Source organism: Grammomys surdaster, unplaced genomic scaffold (assembly GCF_004785775.1).
Source record: "Grammomys surdaster isolate TR1022 unplaced genomic scaffold, NIH_TR_1.0 332257, whole genome shotgun sequence".
Taxonomy (NCBI): Eukaryota; Metazoa; Chordata; class Mammalia; order Rodentia; family Muridae; genus Grammomys; species Grammomys surdaster.
In genome coordinates, this window is record NW_021627516.1 from 72,660 (window position 1) to 93,506 (window position 20,847).

General features: G+C 43.2%; 1 pseudogene; it reads right to left on the bottom strand.

Annotated features, from left to right (window-relative positions):
• Window positions 1-5,681: 5,681 nt before the first annotated feature.
• Window positions 5,682-11,485, bottom strand: LOC114616472 (annotated as a pseudogene).
• Between the last annotated feature and the right edge of the window lie 9,362 nt (window positions 11,486-20,847).

Here is a 20,847-nt window from a genome sequence, read left to right on the forward strand (position 1 = left end):
TCTGTGTAGGAGAGAAAACACACCACCTCTGTCTCTAGAGACTTGGCTTTCACATGTAGCATTATCCTTAGTTCTACCTATTTTCTGGAAAATGACAAAATGTCACTGTTAAGGTTAGGTGTCTTTTGTCTTGTATACACTTCACATGCTTTTATTTATGCATCTGTGTATTTCAAACTCACCTTCTATTCGTGAGTGAACTGATCTTGATCATGAACATGAGTTTTTAAATGTGGTGTTGAACTAGTGTGAATTATCATGCACTCTCATTGAGGTTTTTGCAGTTTTTACATGGAAATGTTGACTTAGTATTTGGTTTACTGTAGTTTTAGTTGTATGTGTGTGTCTGCACACATGTGAAAGTCAGAGGACAAATTGTTGGGCCAGTTCTCTAGTTCCACAATGTGGGCTTGAGAAACAAAACTTTGGTCATCTGCTCTGGTGGTAAGCAGATCTACCCTCTAAAGCAGCTCTTTTCTTTGTCTGGTTTTGTTTACAGGTAACAGTGGCATTGTGGAAGTGTCCCTTCACTTCCGTTTTATGGAATTCTTTTAGGAACATTGGTGTTCTTTAAAAGTCTGGGAGATTTCATCTAAGAATATTTCTGGTCTCGGGCATTTTGTTTATTTGTTTTTAAATTAATCTTTAAACTTTGTTGGCTGTTACTGAACTATTCAGGCATTTTATATATATTTGAAAATTTGCCCATTTCTTTCTGGTTCATGATGGATGTCTGTATAGGTTTCCTATACATATTCCATGGATTCTTAGATCTTTCTAATAGTTCTTAGAGCCTGGCTGTATCTGCTACAGCGTTTCCTTCCTGTGTCTCCAGTTTTACTCTGTACATTCTCATTTGGTTAGTTTTAGGAATGCTTCCTCTGTTTCCTCTGTCCATTCCAAGGACCATGTTTTATGTTTGTTCTATTTGTTTTGTTATGTTTTGGGTTTTGTTTTATTCATTGTATGTTATGGTCTGTTTGGTTAGGTTCAGCTCTCACCTTCAGTGTTTTTTTGTCAGGACTTCTTTGGGGCTTTGTGTGCTGTTATTTTTCTATGACCCTGAAGCACCTGGTGGGACCATTTTGCCCTTCTCTCACTTTTCCATGTAAGAACTGAGAGTAGCAAATGTTCCTCCCAGACCTGCTTATTCTGTGTGTAATATCATGGTTTTCATCTCAGTGTTTTGACAGCTGGTGTTAGGATGGAAATTTTCAAGCAACATTCAGGGAAGTGAAGAGAGCAGGCAAGGAGGAAGCTAACCGGGATGCCAGGTCCTCCAAAAGCATGACCCTTTCAGATCACCTCCTCTTCAGGACCATTGACAAAGGCAGCTTCTTAGAGCTCTGCTACCTCAACTAAAAGTACAGGAGACTTTCCAATTCCAGCAAAGGGGTGAGAAAAATGACTCAGTCAACCTGACTGAAACTGACTTAATAAGTTTCTGGACCATCCAAGTATAATGAAACTGTTTCACACCATCAAAACTATAAAACATATCTTGGCGGTGCTAGAATGTGCTGCTGAGGGAGATCTGGGGAGCCACAGTGAGAAGTCTGGCTGTCTACAGAAGGAACAGTCTCAGCACTTCCTAACACAGAGAGTGGGTGCAGTTCACCAAGCGATGAGAACAGCATTCTACACAGCAGCATCTATCTGTGTGAATTTGGCCTGGCCATCAAGTCACCTCTGGAGAGAAGTTCAAGGGTGATACTGGCATAGTGTGTGATGTGGTGAGGCCGGATATATGTGTGGCAGGGAGGGGCTCTCCAGCAGGGTCTGATCATAGAACCGTATTAGCAAGTGCAGTTTGATGTGGTATACAACATGACCTATAACCTAGAGTCCTATGTATTTAGTGAACATGGACCTCCCTGTTAACACCGTATAGATATTGTTGGTGAAGGATATTGGGGACACTCACAATATAGATTTCTAGATATCAGTCCTACCTAGACAGCATCTCTTCTACTGTGGCATATACAGCTCCAGGTGCCAGAAATGGTTAGACAACCCTCTGACCCCAGTGTAAGCTGAGGTACAGGGAAAGCTATCAGGTCCTGCTGGTCATTCTACCTCCTGTCATTTACCCACATATTCTGTTAGATTCAGATCTTGCTGAAGACCTCCTACCCTGATATAAGAAAGCAAGTAAAATCTTATCAGCTTAGGTGTCAGTAGAATTTCTTCCCAAGGGGAGCCTTAACCTCTACCCTTCTTGTTAAGGTCCCATTGACAAACTCTGAAAGGATCCACTCTGGGAATCAGTGAGTGCATAGGTCTCACTTACAGGGCATAGGTTTGGGTTACCTGCAGAGGGTCAGGTGTTCCTCCCTGCAAAGTTGTACCAGAAATGTTCTTATGCAGTGATGCTGATGTCTTCCGCATACTTACTGCCACATACTAACGGAGGTCCCCTCCCCTAGTCTTCTCTGGATTTATACTCTAGCCCACCTCCAAGGTCAAGTTCAATTAGGAAGCTGTTGCAAACATAATTTGTTTGTAGTGAGGACTCTCTTCCTGGTTTGGAGATGGGTTTCTTGAATTGGTACACCCACCCACCAAGGAAACAAAGAGGAAGGTGTGCACTCACACACACACAACACACATACACAAACACACATACCACAACAATACACACATACACTATACATGGGTGATAGAGCACACAGACGTTCTCTGTTTTTATGTACAAGGGTATCCATGCTCTTAGTAACCTAAGTATGTCCCAAAGCCTGTATCAGTGGAGTGACTGGAGTTTCAGTGCGAAGTGGGGTGGATAGCACATGCCATTTAACAGAGGAGTCTGTTAGAAAATGAACAGAGAGGAAAGCTCTGAGAATTGAGCACAGTAGCTGGTTAGCCATTCAATGTGGAGCAAAAAAGTATATTTCTATATATAAAAAGAATCTTAGTTATCTTTATTTGAACAGGGTATGTTATGTCACTTTTTTATTTTCCCAAGCATTGTGCTTTGTTTGCATTTCTTACAGTATATTTTGTCTATATTGTTTCCTTCCTCCAGCTTTCCCCAAAATCTTCCCACTACACACACAACTTCATATTTTTATCTTAAGGGGAACAAAGCAAATAAAAATCACAAAATTATAGTAGTCTAATCATTATTATTTTAAAACATGACTTGCATTTAGAAAAGTATGTAATATAAGTAGGAAAGTCTTGACGGCAAAGTTTTACAAAATTATGAAAACAGACATGTAATATTCCTAAACTTAAAACAGTAATATCATCTTCAAAGTTTAAAAATCAGTTTAATAAGGGTAATGGTATTGTAATTAATATACTATAATTTAATTAAAATGAGAATTCAACATGCAAGTTTAAGATTAAATATAATGATAAATTTTAAGGATTTTCCCCTGAATTTTGAAAGATATACAAAAATAATGGGGCAAAATAAAATTATTTTGAAGGATGAACTAAATACAATATTTGAACCTATGGGACTGGAGATGTTCTGTATTTAAAAGCACTGGCTGCCTTGGACAAGACCAGAGTTCAAATCTCAGCACTTACATGGCGGCTCCCAGCCATGTGTAACTCAATTTCCAGGAGAAAGTACTCTGCATAGAATAATTTCCTGTCAAGATATACAACCAATAAAGGAATCGCATCCAAATTAAATGTTCCTATAAATCATAGAAAAGAAAGTCTGTTAAGAGTGGGAAAATGGCTCGGCTGCATGTAATCAAACAGAAATATAAACAGGCGCCAGACACACTGAAGTCCCCGACCCCTTGGCTAACACTACAGTTACTGAAGTGATTGAGCTTGGGAAAAGAGGCCTCAAAATGCCACAAAATAAACCAGCCCACTTACCAGTGGAACCTCTGTCCACCTGAGCTGGAGACCAAGAAATGTACAAGTTATAATAGTGTCATGCATGGAGGAAGCAGGATCAAGGCAGTCACAGCAATTAAGCAAGGGAATGTGAACATCTATCAATTTTGGAATGAACAGGGAAATGTGGGTACATTAAAATAATGTGAAAGTACTTAATATGAATGATTCAGATGTGGCTCTCCTGAGCAAGGCTGCATCATCCTGTGCCACAGTGTTAAATGGAAGATGCCAGACAGAGAGGAGACACAGTATGAGTGAGCCAGGCTGCTGAGATGAGCAGCACAAACTCAGGGTTCCAAGATTCTACTGAAGTGTGCAGAGGAGCTTCCTAAAGGAAGGTGGCTTTCTTTGTAGGAGGGAGGGGTTGAAGACAGAGGAGCACATGTGATTTGAGGATCTGACAGAACCATGAATTGTTACTCTGGGTGTTTGTACATTTGTTTGTTTTATACTAATGAGTTGGCATAACATACACATTTTGGTGTATATTCTTCATTTTACACTATAAATAAATATATGAAGAAAATACAAAAGAAGTAGTGGGGTTTAGATCTGTTGAAGCAGTGGGAGATGAAGAATGGATTGTTTCACTTGGGGCTTGGCAGGAGGGATGCAGAACTGAAAGAATATTACGGGGAAAGAGGCGAGGCTGAACTTAGACAATGGATGCTGAGCGACTTTGATCTCTGTCATAAAGTAGCATCATAAAGTAGGAATGTAGGTTTCTAAATTATCCACAAAGAAACCGTCTACCAGGAAACAATCTACAAGCTGACAGACATTGTGCACACCGGAGTGGCACTGGTGCTGCATCACACAGGCTGCATGTCCACATATCAGCAAGGTGACGGCACAGGCAGTATGGATCCAGGTCTCCAGGGAGGGAACTGAGTGAACTCAATGGGATGTCTGAGTTTCTCTGCAGGCTTTGCTCTGTTACTGTGCAGGCCTCGGTGACAAGGCCCTCAGTAACCACCCACGGTCACACTCTGCAGGTTCTATTCTGGGCCCTGCTCTAGTCAGAGAGGAAGGCAGGCTGTGGACAGTCAGTGCCCTATCACCCAGGCTGAGATAAATGATGATGGGGCTCAGCCCACATCAAGGTGAGTAGGGGCTCCTGGGATAGGTGATCTCTATGTCTCTTCTAGAAATGCAGGTAGAGATTCTCCTGTCTTTGAACTGGGAGTGACAGCTTGTGATTATTGTCTCTGCACACCATTCTGTACAGTGACAAAAACATCAAGGTGGGATGTTGAAAGGAAGGCATGGGGCCACAGACGTATGTAAGGTCTTCCCATGGCTGAAAAACATGTAGTCTTTTGTTGTCTCTGTCAGGACAGAAAGATTAATACTAACTGCACAGTGGCTAGTGATCATGCCTTCCCACATGCCATGTCTCTCCACAAATCACACTGAGGCAGAAACAATGCTGACCTTCCCCTGCTCCATCACTGTAGGAAAGAAACCACTGTGCTGACAGGCAGGAGCATAAACCAGGAAGCAGCTCCTATCTGGGAAGGAGCCATGAGCAGGGAAGGAAGAGCTCCAGAAAGAAAAGTTTCTTTGTAGGAGAAAAAAAAAAAACCAAGTTTATTACCAGGAGGCATGGGGAAAATATGGCTGGCCAGATGGAACATCTTCTAGAAAGTCCTGGTGTGAGAATGCAAGGATGGTCTGAGCTACTTGCTCCTTGACCTATTCTGGTAGGGTCTACCTGGGATCAGAGGCTTGCTGGGCAGCAGCTGAAGGCCAGGAGCAGTCAGATCCCCTGTGCTTGACAGGATGATTCTCTTTGGGACTCAGAAAGCAGCCACAGCCTATTCCTTTTGTTGTACTTTGATGTGGGTCAAAGCTTTATGGTCAACAGCTGGCTGCTGTTTGTTGCCAATTTCTCTGTATCTAAATGAATGCTTGTACCTCTTGGGTCTCATATGTGGAAAGTTGCCCATTACAATCTTTGTTTTAATTTTACCTGGGTCACAGGCTCTTGGGTCTACAAGATCTGGCTCCTTGTCTCCAATTCCTCTGTACCCACATGGAAGTTCTTTCCCCTTGGGATGGGGAGCTGGTCAAACACATCCCTCTCTTCTCTTAGTTCAAACGTTGGTCATAGGCTCTCTGGGCTTTCATCCCTGACTGCAGTTTGTCTCCAGTTCCTTTATATGTGAAGGGATAGTTGTGCATCTTGGGGCTGGCATGATCACAGCTCCTTCTTCTTGCTGCTCTGCTATGGTTTGTGTCACACAGACCCTCAGAAAAGTGAGATGAGTCACCCTGCTGGGATGTGAGTGATTCCACTTTACACTCTTCTATCTTTGATGGGTCTCCTTCAGTGTTCTCTGACATCTGGAACAGAACATTAGAAACTGTCATAATTTAGATGACAGTTTTCTTTGTTAAGACTTTCTGTGTCTGCACATTTATTGGGTGGGGGGGTGATCATTCTTTAAAGAAACTCTTTTCCCATTGTATTTTGTGCTGAGGTTTCCATCCTGTAAAGCATTCCTTGGGATGTTCTTCCAAGAGCTTTTGGAAGTAGTCTCTCCTTTTTCTGGTATCCAAGGCTTGGCTGTATCCTTGAGCTGTGTGAAGCTTGAGATAGAAGGTCTTACTCTCCCAAACCTTTCTCCCTGGCCCTTAGCTCTAGATCTTATAATGCACCACCTCTCTTCATGGGGATGGAACCCCTTGAGATACTTCACTTAGATCTTATTCTTTGGAACTCTGTTCTCTTGAGTATCATCCCTTTCATGTCTCTTCGTGAAGACATTACATAAGCCCTGGGAAGTCTTGGGGTTTTGGCATCTAGTCTGGAAGCTGGGCAGAGTGTGCTGTGAAGACAAGCTGACCTTAGCAGCGTGTACTCTTCTGGGGCTATCGGGATGGTGTTCACAGACCAGGTCACTGGCTGCTTGCTTGCACTGAAAATAATTTTACTCTACCCTTATGTTTTTGGAGTTGAGTCCTGTGAGTGTTGTGGCATAGGTGTTTGGAGATGGCCTGGGCTTCTGTTGGCCCCAAAAGACCCAAAGACCCTGGGACTGATATTGATGTCCTGGCCATTGTGAATCTCATTGGATCCCAGTCCCACTCTCCAAGCATGAGGTGGCTCTTCTTTCACCTCAACAGTATTAATTTGTTTGGCTACTGAAGTTGAGACCCTTTCTCTAGGGCCTATCATTGTCACACTCCTGGGGTGATGTCCTGAGTCCACTTCCTGAAAGTTCTTCTGTGGTGCCCATTTGGGCACTGGCATGTGGTTGCAGGCTGCCTTTTCAAGGGCCTAGGATAGTCCTTTTCTGCTGGTATTTGCTACCTGGAAGTAGAAAGCAGGTTGCTGAACATTCATATATCTCTGCAATGGATCTGGATGGGCCTTTGAGGCCCCATGGCTGCAGCATGTGGAGGGGTTCTTTGAATTTCCTGAACCTCTGGAAGTAAGTCTATAAACACAGCACTTTCCATCCTAGCAGCTGATGCACTTTGTACCAATGTCCCTCCTGGATCTTGGTGATGCAAATTTTCCAGGACTGTGGCAGCATAGGAATAGTGTTCAGCCTTGGAATCACAGATGGGTGAGGAGGGATATACAACCTGGGGGAGGTTTGAGACTGGAACCCCAGGTGGGGTGAGATCCCTTGCTTCAAGCATTTGCAGATATGATCTTGTTTTACATTTCACTGGAAGCTCTGTGATGTTTGATGCTAATTTCTTAGTCAACCAGGGAATGATGCTCAGCAGGGTTCATGTCAGACAGTTTGTCTGTCCTCAGTGCTGGATTCCTGGGTTCAGCCTCTTCCCAGAGGTGCTGCATAAAAGGTGAGCCACCTTTTTTGCCCCAATACCAAGGCCCTCCTTGATGGTGTTACCTACATTTGACATAGCTATTTCCTTCTTTAAGGGTACTCTGTGGGTACAGACCCCATCATTTCTCTACATTTGCAGCTTTTGGAGTTTAGGATGGAGACTGGGCAGGCTGGTAGAGTTGAGGCTTGCTTTTGCAGTAGTGATCACTGTTTGCAGGGAAATGTCCCTGAAGCTGGGTCAGTTTCCTGGGTGGTGGGAATCTGACAGGAGTTCCTTGTTTTTTTTTTTTTTTAACAGTAGTGGCCTTGTGTTTTTTCTGTGGCTCCTTATTGTGCTGGAGCATATGACAGTGCTCAGGATGGATGGAGGCTGGCCTGATAGCTTTAGTAAGCAGGATACTCCTGGGCAAGTTCCCTGTGTGCTTGCTAATGAGATTTTGATGTTTTTGGTCATAACCTTTGGTATTTTTCGCATACAGTCCATTTCCAGGACAGACTTTCAATTGGTAGGGTGCCTGTATCCTTCTCTCATTGGTAGGACACGGCAGTGCACAGGTCTGACTCTTGAAACAAGGAGGCAACCCTTCTTCCTCTCTCTGGTAGACAAGCTTCCTGCTCTCTGTGGTCATGGATAACACGGAACCTGCATTTTCCAGGAAGTGTTCTCTCATGCATCCTTGACTCATTCACACTGTACATAAACACATTTCCTTGTCACCTTGTTGGCAAAACAGAATAAGGCACTGTCTATGCCACTGTTACCATGGATGTCCTCAGTCAGTGTTCCTCAGACAGGATCCCTTCCCAAGGCTGAGCTCTGTAGCTGCCTTTGGGCTGCCCTGTGATATCTGCTTCTTCAGATCAAGGGAGATTCAAACCCTTCTTTAAGGGCATCCCCGTGTGCACAGACCCCATCATTTTGTTACATTTGCAGCTTTTGGAGTTGAGGATAGAGGGCTGAGCAGGCTGGGAGAGTTGAGGCCTGCTCTTGGAATAATGATCATGGCTTTGTCCCTGAAGCTGGCTCAGTTTCTTGGATGGGAGGAATCTGACAGGGGTTCCTTGCTGTTCTCTCACAGTAGTTGCCTGGGCTCCTTATGGTGCTAGAGCATCCGACAGTGCTCCGGAAGAATGGAGGCAGGCCTGATAGCTTTAGTGTCCAGGCTGCCCTTGGGCAAGTTCCTAGTGTGCTTTCCATCTGAATTTGGTGTTTTGGTCATTATAACCTTTGGTATTTTTCGAATGCATTCCCTGTTTCTGGGGCAGGCTTTCAGTTGGTAGGGATGCCTGCATCCTTCTCTCAGGACATGGCACTGCACAGTTCCTGCATTTCAAACAAGGAGGTATTTGTTTTGGGGTAGAGCGTGGGAGGATTTTCTTTTCTTGGACTGGTTTCACAGCTACCAAGTTTGGTTTCACAGGTTGGTGAGGTAATGGCTGGTACCTGGAATGCTGTGGAGGTCCTTTAGCCTGGGATAGAGCTTGGGCAGGGCCAAAGGTATCAGTAAACCTCACAGATTTTTGTTTTCCCAAGGACGGACTTCTGAGGACATGGGCAGTAACCACAGCTGATTCAGAGAAAATAGAGGATATTACCCAGAAAAGTTGACTAAATTTCTGCTGTATAAAGTCCTCCAGGACCTTGAGGTAAGACAACAGCTGAGAGAGAGAGGTGATCCAGTTTCTGACTAGGGTTCCAAAATGGTTGTGGTGTGGAGTCCTCGACAAGTTGCTTGGTGACACTGCAAAAGACAGGAGGCAGAAGCATCAGCCCCACACAGAGGGTCATGAGGCCTCTAAGTCTGTGTAAATATGGCACTTGTGCTCTTACAGTCCCTCCATTGCCTCCATATCACATGTCCCTTAGTGTCACATACAACAGGGCTGTCTTCAAATCCCTCACTGCATAGCATCTTTAGTATGAAGATCCCCAGACTCTGAGCTCATATTCTGGTATGCAATATTTAATGAGATGAAGATTTTTTTTTTTTTACTTTTTCATAGGTTGTGATGGAGTCTTGGCCTCTTCCATATTTTCTCCTCCATCTCTATAACCTGGAGATAGTTATGTAGGATCAGACAAGGAATGAGAACACACAGGACTGAGGAATCTGTCTTATGACTACCCATGCTAGAACTCTAATGGTCAACCACTATATTCCAAGGACAGAACACTGAGAGTGAGCAGGGGGTATGGAGGGAGCCCACGTCTCCATTTACACTTTCCTTGCTCCTCCCTCAACCTGTGAAATTCCACTTACAACATTGTAATGGCCACAGGGTCAGTTATCTGAAAGAGAAATGCAGCTGGGAGAATTGAAGCTACCTGCTGTCAGGAGGACCTGAAAGTCCCCCATACCCGGGCACAGCATCACTCCAGTGCCTTAACTACACTCTCATATGGAGTGCCCAACCAAGCCAACCACTCTCCTTTCCTTCAAAAAACCTGGGGATTCCATAATTCTAATTTCCATTCCAGAAGCCCCCTCTTCTTTCCTGAATATCATGTCACCTTCACTAAAAGATAGGCCAGAGAGAATTTCTCTCCACAGGAAAGCAGAAGCCTACCTTTTCCAGTAGCAGTTTTCATCTTGGTCTTCTTCTTCCCTCTCTTCACATCCTGCCAGTTAGAAACAATACAAATGAGCTTGGGACCCTTCTCCCTCTCTCTGGTAGACAAGCTTTCTGCTCTCTGTGGTCATGGATAATGTGAAACCTGCATTTTCCAGGAAGTGTTCTCTCATTCATCCTTGACTCATTCACACTGTGCATAAACACATTTCCTTGTCACCTTGTTGGCAAAACAGAATAAGGCACTGTCTATGCCACAGCTACCTCATGTCCTCTATCTGTGTTCCTCAGACAGGATCCGACCCAAGGCTGAGCTCTTTAGCTGCCTCTGTGCTGTCAGGTGATATCTGCTTCCTCAGACCTGAGGAGACTCAAGCCCTGATCTGAGGCCCTTGGTCTCATCTTCTGTTTCATATCAGCTCAACCCAAAGAAAACAAGGGCTTGAACAAAGGACAGATGATCTTTCTCTGAGCTTGTCCTGTGTCCCCACCAACTCAGAAGTGTAGTCTGTTTATGTAGGCACAGTAGTCCTTAGTAGGCTCTCTGCATCTTTGTACAGATTCTTTGAGAGCTTTAGGTAGACACATCAGGGCACTCTCACCTCTGCCCTGCCTATCAGCCTCTGCAGATTCTTTCTGGAGATTTCCTCTCTCCTGTCTAGCTAGATATTAGCTGGTTTGTAGGCTTTTCTTTCTTCCGCCCTTCTTCATCCTTTTTCTTTCACCCATTCTATCCCCTAACACTTGATATGAGAGAAAAAAAGGTTGTAGGGGATATGTCCCCAGAATTCCAAAAGTCACAGGAACAGAAAATATAAGGTGCTGGCAAAATCATGCCCCGGCTTGAACACGAGGCAAGTCATACTTATCTGCTGTGGACAATTTGAAGGAGCCCCGTATCTCATACCAGAAATTAAAAGAATATATTCTTCTGTTAATGTTTTTAAAAGAAATACTAAAATTGTCCCTAGACCTGTTTTCCTAGGAAATGTGAGAGTAACAGTCATGAACAACAGACTGCTGCTCCATTGTGTGTGAACTAAGGCTCTCCTCACCTTTAGGATGTCCCTTCACTCTCAGGTGCTGATGACACTGGGTATTCCTTCAGGAAGAGGAGTATTAGGAAAAAGATCCCCTCTCCACTCATAGTTGCAATGCTCATGTCCATTGCTGTGTCCATGGATCTGGGGCTCATCCATGAGTCAGTAATGCTATTTATTCATCAGAGTGAGAAAAGTCTCCATCTCCTGAATCTCAGTGCTGCTCTCAGACTACTGAGCTGTTGTGTACAGCATGTGACTTGTCAGAAGGGCTCAGGCCACATCACACAGCTGTGGCCTCCTCATCACAGAGGGCTCCTGGCAGGAGCGAGGGTGCCACAGCCCCTCCCTAGCCTCCAGCCCAGTGTCCCCTCCTGTGTCCTTTCTCTCTTCCCTCCTTCCAAATCCTGCTGCTGAATCAGGCACAGATAGACCTCTGTTCATGTTTTGTTCTTTATCCCTGAGCCTCAGTACTCTTCTGTGTAGTATATTTTGTTCAACCTACTTTCTAAGGGCTAAATTTCCCTCTAACCCACCAGCCACCAGAAGTGGGAAAGAAAGGTTATGAAGATATGGGGGAAGTGTGCCTGTATTGAAATAGTTCTACAGGGCAATTACAATCTTTGTTGTTCTCATTCCAGTCCCCTAGCAAGCACCAAACATGAGTCAGCCCCTTCAGAGCAGTCCACTGGGCAGACACCATACATGAATCACCAAGGGCAGCTCAATGCAGATGAATCTGTGAGCCTCACCAATGGGGCCTGAGTCCAAGGAAGCAGCAAAAAGCCTCAGGAATCTCGCTAGAACTTCTTTGATGAGTTTCCCTCTAAGAAGACTCGACAGGTGAAGCTCAGCAATGCAGTATAAGGTGAACTAATACAAGCTTGTCCCCAGAATGAGCAGCAAGGTAGAGCAAGGCAAACCACAGCTCAAGCTCTCACTGCCTGTGGGGTCATATTAATGTTTCTTCTAAACATCATGTATTCTTTCACTTGTCTGCTTTAGAAAAACATTCTTTCACCTGTCTGCCCCAGCAAACATCAGTATAACCTAACTGAATCTCTAAAGAAACCAGAAATTTACGCTGTATCTTTGCCTCCTAGATGGTACGTACTTAAGTCAATCAGGTTCTTAGTTTTTGACAAAGTGGGCTTCTCGGTGGAACTTGGGTTGTATCTTTAGGATTGTTGCTCTCAGTTTGTCTTCTGTCTGCAGATCCCTGTTATGTTCATGTGACCATAGCTCCTATCAACTCAGGCACAAAACTTCCTTATTTTTCTTATTTATTTAGCTTTGTCATTATTCAATATAATCTGAAACAACGTACTTTTTTTGCCTTCAGGTATAGAATGGTAAGGAAAATGAAATTCATTTCTTAACCATAAGAATGCATGTGGCTGATTGTTAACTAAACCTTCTGTGATAATTGGAATGCTTTGTAGTGTTTTGCTTTGCATCTTTACATGTTCATTTTTTTAAATTAGCAATCTCTAATAGAACTTATTTAGGTATTTTAAATACATAATTGTGTTGCTGTTGGCAGAATTACCACAACCAACATAGATGTTTAGATATGTCCTTGGCAGGAAGTATAGCTCATTTTTTGAGTCCACGCTCAGAAATGGTACACCTAGGCCCATGGTAGTTCTATTTTTAGGAAACTCTGTACTGATTTCTATCACGCGGCTCCAGTTTACATGCCCCATAGCAGCTCTGGACAGGTCCTTTCCCTCATCTTTGCTAGAATTTCTCATTTGTGTTGATCTCAGTCATTGTCATTAGGCAAAATGGCATCTCAGCGTTGCCCTAATCTGAATTTACCTGAAGGCAAAGAGTTTGAATATTTCTTGCCTTTTTCTCCTTTTGGGTGTATTTACTTCTTTTTGTTCTAGGGCTTTCAGTTGTGCTGTTATTAGTGTAGGATCTCTCCAATTTCTTTATGTGTGCACTTAGTGGTATGAATTTCCCTCTTAGCACTGCTTTCATTGTGCCCCATACGTTTGAGTATACTGTGTCATTATTTTTAGTGAATTCTAGGAAGTCTTTAATTTCTTTCTTTATTTCTTCCCTAACCAATTTATTTTCGAATATTATTATTTACTTTTCATGGATATGTGCTTTTTCTGTGTTTTTGTTGTTATTGAAATCTAGCCTTCATCCGTGGTGATCTAATAGGATTCATGGGATTATCTCAATCGTTTTCTATCTGTTGAGGTTTGTTTATTGAGAGCTTATATGGTCAATTTTGGAGAAGGTTCCATGAGGCACTGAGAAAAAGCTATATTTTTTTGTTTTAGAGTGAAATGTTCTGTATACATCTGTTAAATCCATTTACTTCATAACCTGTATTAGTTCCACTGTGACTGTTTAGTTTCTGTTTCAATGACCTGTCCATTGGTGGGAGTGGGTTGTTGAAGTCTCCCACTGCCATTGTGTTGGGTTCAATGTGTGTTTTGAACTTTAGTAAAGTTTCTTTTATGAATGTGGTTGCCATTTCATTTGGGGCATAGATATTCAGAACTGAGACTTTCTCTTGGTGAATTTTTCCTTTGATAAATATTAAGTGTCCTTCCTCATTTTGCTTGAAAACTTTTGGTTGAAAGTCTATTTTATTGGATATTAGAATGACATCTCCAGCTTGTTTCTTGGGACCATTTGCTTGTAAGAATTTTTTCCAGCCTTTTACTCTGAGGTAGTGTCTGTATTTGTTATTGAGTTATGTTTCTTATATGCTGCAAAATGCTGGATCCTGTTTGCATATCCAGTTTGTTAGCTTATGTCTTTTTATTGTGGTAATAGTGTCTTATTGTTATTGAGAGATATTAAAGACAGATGATTGTTAGTTCCTGTTATTTTTGTTGTTGAAGGTGGTATTATGGGTATGTAATTCTCTTCTTTTTGCTTTGTCCTGAAATGACTAATATCTTGTTTTCTCTTTGGTGTAGGTACCCTCCTTATGGTGAAGGTTTCCTTCTAGTATTCCTCTTTAGGGATGGATTGGAACATCCATATTATTTAAATTTGGTTTTGTTCTAGAATATTTTGTTTCTCCATCTATAATGATTGAGAGTTTTGCAGAATATAGTAGCCTGACATGGTATTTGTTTGCTTAGGTTCTGCATTAACTCCGTTGAAGCACTTCTGGCTTTTAGAGACTCTGTTGAGAAGTATGGTGTAAATCTGAAAGGTCTTCTTTTACTTGGTACTTGGCCTTTTTCTCTTACAGCTTTCAGTATTCTTCCTTTTGTACATTAAGTGGTTTTATTATTTTGTGTCTAGAGGATTTTTTTCTAGTTCAATATTTTTAGTGTCCTATAGGCTTCTTGTACAGTTATGGCCACTTCATTATTTAGGATGGGGTACTTTTCTTCTATGATTTTGTTGAAGACATTTTCTGGTCCTTGGAGCTGGGAATCTTCACTCTCTTCTATTGCTATCATCATTAGGTTTGGTCTGTTCATTGCCTTCTTAGATTTTCTGGATGTTTTGGGATAGGAATTTGTATGCTTTGTATTTTCTTTGACCATTGTGTCAATATAACCTAAGCCTGAGGGTCTATCTCTTATGTATTTTATTCTGTTGTTGATACTTGGATCTGTAGCCCCTGACCTTTTTCCTAGGTTTTCCATTTCCAGGGTTCCATTTGTGATTTCTTTATTGTTTCTACTTCCACACTTAGGTCTTGGACCACTTTGTTCAATTCCTTCACCTGTTTGATTGTATTTTCCTGTATTTCTTTAAGGGATTTACTTGTTTCCTGTTTAAAGGGTTCTATCTGTTTGTCTATGTTTTCCTGTATTTCTTTCAGTGAGTTATTTTATCCTCCTTAAAGGACTCTATTATCTTCATGAGATAGGATTTCAGGTCAGAATCCAGTTTTTCAGGTGTGTTGGTATATCCAGGGCTTGCTGTGGTGGGAGAACTGGGTTCTGATGGTGCCAAAGTGCCCCAGTCCCACGGGACATTGAACTGGACTCAGAAGACCTGGAAGAGAGAACTGGAGGACAGGGGTCGCAAAGAACCATGGCTTGTCTATCGTCTCATCAAACCGTGATTTTAATTTTTTCACACAGGGGTTATATACACATATAGGCAGGATGTGGGGAAGGGGATGATGCAGGAGAATAGGTGTTCTCAGGGAGAGTACAGATATCTTCCAGAACAGAATGTTGGCTGGGCGAAGAAGCAGGGAATAGGTCACTATGACTCTGTCTATGATTCATTTGTTCTTATCCAAGCTGGCACTTTCCACCAAGGCTACCTATCCACAAGGTCTATGACTACTTGTTCTTATCCAAGCTGGTAGTTTTCCATCAAGGCTGCCTGTTTACAAGATCTATAGCTATCTGTCCTAGGGTCAGTGTTTTCCCACAGAGATCAAGACTTTGTGTTAGCAGACGTGTATGACTGACTTAGGCCTATGGCTGATTTAGATCTTCAGTGTATAAGCAAGGATGCTCTCAACACCAAAGTATATTGGCTTCTGTTGGTAATGATCTTGTGCTTGCCTCTTACCGTCTGGTTATCTCTGGTATTAAATGGCCTGTGTATCTCTGTGTTGAGCCTGCCTCCTGTGTCCCTGGGTTTCTGCAGGTCTCCTGGGAGATCTGTGGGCATGGCTGCAGCAGATCCCCTGGGAGGCCTTCAGACTATTGGGTCTTTCTAGGGGCAGACATGCTGATGATCTTCCCTGGCAGAAGGCCAAGAACTAACTTTTGTTTGACTTATTTTTCTAATTATTCATTTAGTCTCTATTACATTTGTTTTTGCCCCATTCTGTATTATTTCTTGCCTTGTACTGCTTGTAGAGTGTGGCAGTTCATTTTGCTTACCTAAGACCTTAGGATGTACCATTAGGTCACTTGTTTGAGATTGTGCTGGGTATTTTGTTTCTTTGTTTTGTTGGTTTATTTTTGTTTTCGTTTGTACTTCAAGCACACATTTCTTCAAGTTTTCCTCTTGGAAATGTCTTAGTTATATCCAAAAGGTTCTAAAAAACAAAACCGTATGGTTTTGCTTTCATTTGATTCTTGAGTAGTATATTTGAGTTTGCAGCTTCCAGGTAGGGTCAGCCCAGCAAGGCTTGCCAAACACATGTGACTTTGGCATCAACAGAGGGGGATATCTTGCAAGGTCTGCTTCTAATAGTATATGTGGAATAGGAGGGATACATGGCCTGACACCTAGATATGTGTATGTGGCAGTGGCCCCTGTGTGTCTATCTGGGCATGATGCCTAGTGGTCTATGTGGGGTGGCAGAAGAGGTGAACATGTATCTAGAAGGCTCTGATATCTAGCATTGTACATGAAATGTCAGCCTGGGGGTGTTGTTCTACAAAGCCTGATATCTATAAATTTTGATAGGAGGGCATCACCTACACCAGTGTAGTTTGGATGGCAATGGTAAGGGACTATCAACAAATTCAGTATGTGTGGTTTAGGCAAGGAGGTAGATCTTTGGGGCCTGGCACTTTGTTGTGTATGTATGGCTCCAGAAGTTTGTGCAGTTGGACCTCACACTTAGACCCCATGGTGCTGGACAGCATGGAGGGAGTGTCAGGCAGGGGATGATTTTTTAGCAGGGGTGGTGATGGTGATAGAGTCTGCTAAAGGGACTGACACCGTGCTAGGTCTGTAATGGTGTAGCATTTTTATGCACTGTGTTAAGGTTATCTCTGCCCTTCATCGCCTGCCTAAGGCAATCTCTGATTGGCTTTACTAAAGAGCTGCAGGCCTGCATCTGTGAAGAATAAAGAATTTGAGACTTCTGGATCAAGAGACGAACTGGAGGAAAGTTCAGAGGTGGCAAGGATTCACCAGTCAGACATGGAGGAATTCAGATGTACTGAGTGAGAGGCAATGAGACATGGCAAATGTGAATTAGAATAAATGGGTTAATGAAAGTATACATGCTTGTTGTAGGGTACCAAGCTGAGGCCTAAGCTATAATGAATACATGTAAGTCACCATGTCATTATTCAGGAGCTAGTGGGTTCCAGCGATAGTTCTGGGAAGTAGTTCAGGAATTAACAGTGAGTATAGGCTGTGGGTTGGGTTTCCACAGGACCTGATACTTAACAGTCTATGAATGGCATGTGCATGAACCAGGAAGCAGCTCCTATCTGGGAAAGAGTCATGAGCACAGAAGGAAGAGCACCAGAAAGAAAAAGAGTTTCTTTGTAGGAAAAAACCAAGTTTATTACCAGGAGTCATGGGGAAATGGCTGGGCAGATGGAACATCTAGAAAACTCCTAGTATAGGAAGACAAAGATGATCTGAGGCATCTGCTCCTTGACCTATTCTGGTAAGGTCTACTGGGTGTCCAAGGCTCCCTGGAAAGAAGCACCTGAGAGCTACTGGCCTCCAGTTCCCCTTGTCCTTGACTGGATGGTTCTCTTTGGTACTTATAAGGCAGCCACAGCCCATTCCTTTCTTTTATTTTGATGCGGGCACAAAGGTTTTATGGGGAGAACCTGGCTGCTTTTTGTCTCCAATTTGTGTGTACCTGAATGAATGGTGGTGCCCCAATCCAAACTTTATTCTATGTTGTGAGTCATAAAGACCCTCAGAAGTGTGGGATGAGGCACTCAGTTTGGATATCATCGATTTTACATTCTTTACCTTTGATGGGTCCCCTTCAGTGTACTTCAAGATCTGGAACAGAACATTCACAAGGGAGTGCAGTACAGCCAGCATATAGTAGAGGAGGTTTTTTTCTTGTTACAACTATCTGTGTCTGCTCAGTAGCTGGTGGGGTGTGCTAGAATTCTTCAGAGAATCCTGCTGTCCCTTGCATTTTGTGCTGAGGTTTCCACCATATTGAAAAGTATTCCTGCTGGGCAGTGGTGGCACAAGCCTTTAATCCCAGCACTTGGGACGCAGAGGCAGGCGGATTTCCGAGTTCGAGGCCAGCCTGGTCTACAGAGTGAGTTCCAGGACAGCCAGGGCTATACAGAGAAACTCTGTCTCGAAAAAAAAAAGTATTCCTTGTAATGTTCTTCCAAGAGCTTTTAGAAGTAGCCTCTCCTTTTTCTGGTATGCAATACTTAGTTGTATACTTGAACTAAGTGGAGCTCTTGGTGGAAGGCCTTACACTCCCAAGCCTTTCTCCCTGGCTTATGGCTCTAGATCTTATAGGACACTGCCTCTTTTCATATGGATGAAACCCCTCGAGATACTTTCACTTTGATCTTATCCTTCAGGACTCTGTTCTCTTGAGTATTCACCCTCTCAGGTCTCCTCATGCAGACATCACATAAGCCCTGGCAAGTCACGGGGTTTGGGCATATATTCTGGAAGCTGGGCAGTTAGTGCTGTGAAGGCAAGCTGACTTTAGCAGGGTGTACTGTACTGGAGCCATCTGGATATATCTCACAGGCCAGGCCTCTGGCTGCTACTTTGAACTCAAATCAATCTTAATGTACCTTTGTGTTTTTAAAGTTGAGTCCCGTGACTGCTCTGGTTTAGGTGTTTGGGGATGGGCTGGGCTTCTGTTGGCTTCTAAAGACCCAAAAACCCTGGGATTGATATTGATGGCTTGGCCATTGTGAATCTCACTGGATCCCAGACTCACTCTCAAGGTACAAGGTAACTCTTCTTTCACCTCCAGTGCATTGGATTGTTTGGGTGCTGAAGATGACACTTTTTCTTCAAGGCCAGCCACTGTCACACTCCAATGGGGATGTCATGTGTCCACCTCCTGAAAACTCTTCTATGTTGCATGCTTACCCATTTTTTTGACTGGCATTTGATTGCTGGCTGCCTGTTCCAGTTCCTCACATAGTCCTGCTCTGCTGGGGATTTGCCTGGAAGTAGAAAGCAGGATCCTGAACTCTCAGGAATCTCTGCAATGAACCAGGATTGGCCTTTGAGGGCTCATCGCTGGCAGTAGGTGGAGGATCTCTTTGGGTCTCCTGATCCTCTGCAAGTGAGTTTGTAATCTCAGCACTCACTAGCTTGGCAGCTGATGTATATTCTAACATTGTCCCTCTTGGCTCTTGGTGATGTAAATTTCCCAGGATGATGGCATCCTTGAAATAGTATTGAGCCATGGAATCACAGTTGGGTAAGAAGGGGTGGCTAGGGAAGGCTTGAGGCTTGAACTCCAGGTTGGGTCAGATCCCTTGCCTCAAGAATCTGCAGATATGGTTTCCTTCTGCCTTTCATTGGAAGCTCTGTGATGGTTGAGTCTAGCTTCATTTTCATCTGTGAATCAAGGAAGGAATGGTGCTCAGTAGGGTTCATGTAGGACAGATTGTCTGTCCCCTGTGCAGTGTTTCTGGGTTTCAGCCCTTTCCCACAGGTGCTGCTTGAAGTGCAAGGCACCCTTTTTGCCCCAACACCAAGGCCTTTCTCGATGGTGTTATGTGTCTCACACTTTGCTAATTACTTGTTTAAGGGACCCCTGTGGGAACAGACTCCATTGTTTCACTACACTTGTAGGATTTAGATTTCAGGGTGGAGGGCTGGAGAGGCTGGGAGAGTTGAGTCCTGTTCTTGCAATGATGATTACTGTTCTCTGGGAAATGTCCTTGAAGCTGGCTCAGTTTCCTGGATGGGAGAAATCTGAGGGGGTTCCTTGTTGTTCTCCCACAGTAGTTGCCTTGTCTTCATTCTCTTGCTTCTCATGATGCTGGAGCATCTGACAATGATCAGGAAGGAAGGAAGGAGGCTGACCTGATAGCTTTATTGTGTAGATTGCCCCTGGGCAAGTTTCCAGTGGGCTTGCTAGTAGCTTTTTGATATTTTTTGATATCATATCCCATGTTGCATTTCCAAAACTGTTCATGTATCCAGGACTGGTTTTAGTTGATAGAGATGTCTGTGTACCTCTCTCAGTGTTAGTGCATGCTATTCGAAAGGCCTTACTCTAGAAACAAAGAGGTGTTTGGTTTATTGTTGAGCTTGGTAGGTTTTCCAGTTTCCTTGTCCCTGTTACACCTACTAAGGTTGATGTCACAACTTGATGAGGCAATGGCTGGTCCTGGGAAAAGTGTGGAAATCCTTGATCCTGGGCTAGAGCTTGGGCAGGGCCATCTGCATCACAAAATGTCAGAGATTTACATTCTACTGAGGTATGGCTGTTGAATATCTGAGGAGTAGTCACAACTGACTCTGAGAACACAGATGTTATGCCCCATAAAAATAAGCTAAGTTTCTTTCATATAAGATCCTCCAAGACCTTGAGGTAAGACAACAGCTGAGAGAGAGGAAGGTGATCCATATTGTGACTAGGTTCCTAAAAGGGAGGTGGTGTGGAGCCCAAGAAAAGTTGCTTGATGGGATTGCAAAAGACAGGAGGTGAAAACATCAGCCCCAAGCAGAAGCTGAAGAGGCTCATCAGTCTGTGTAAATATGGCACCTGTATCTTTATAGTCCCTCCATTGCCTACATATACTATGTCCCCTACTCTCACTTCCAACAGGGTTATCTTCCAATCCCACCCTGCATAACATATTCAGAATGAAGATGCCCAGACCATGAGCTCACTTTCTGGTATGAAAATTTCATAAGACAAAAAATTTCTTGCATTTTCATAGGTTGTGATGGAGTCTTGGTCTCTTCCA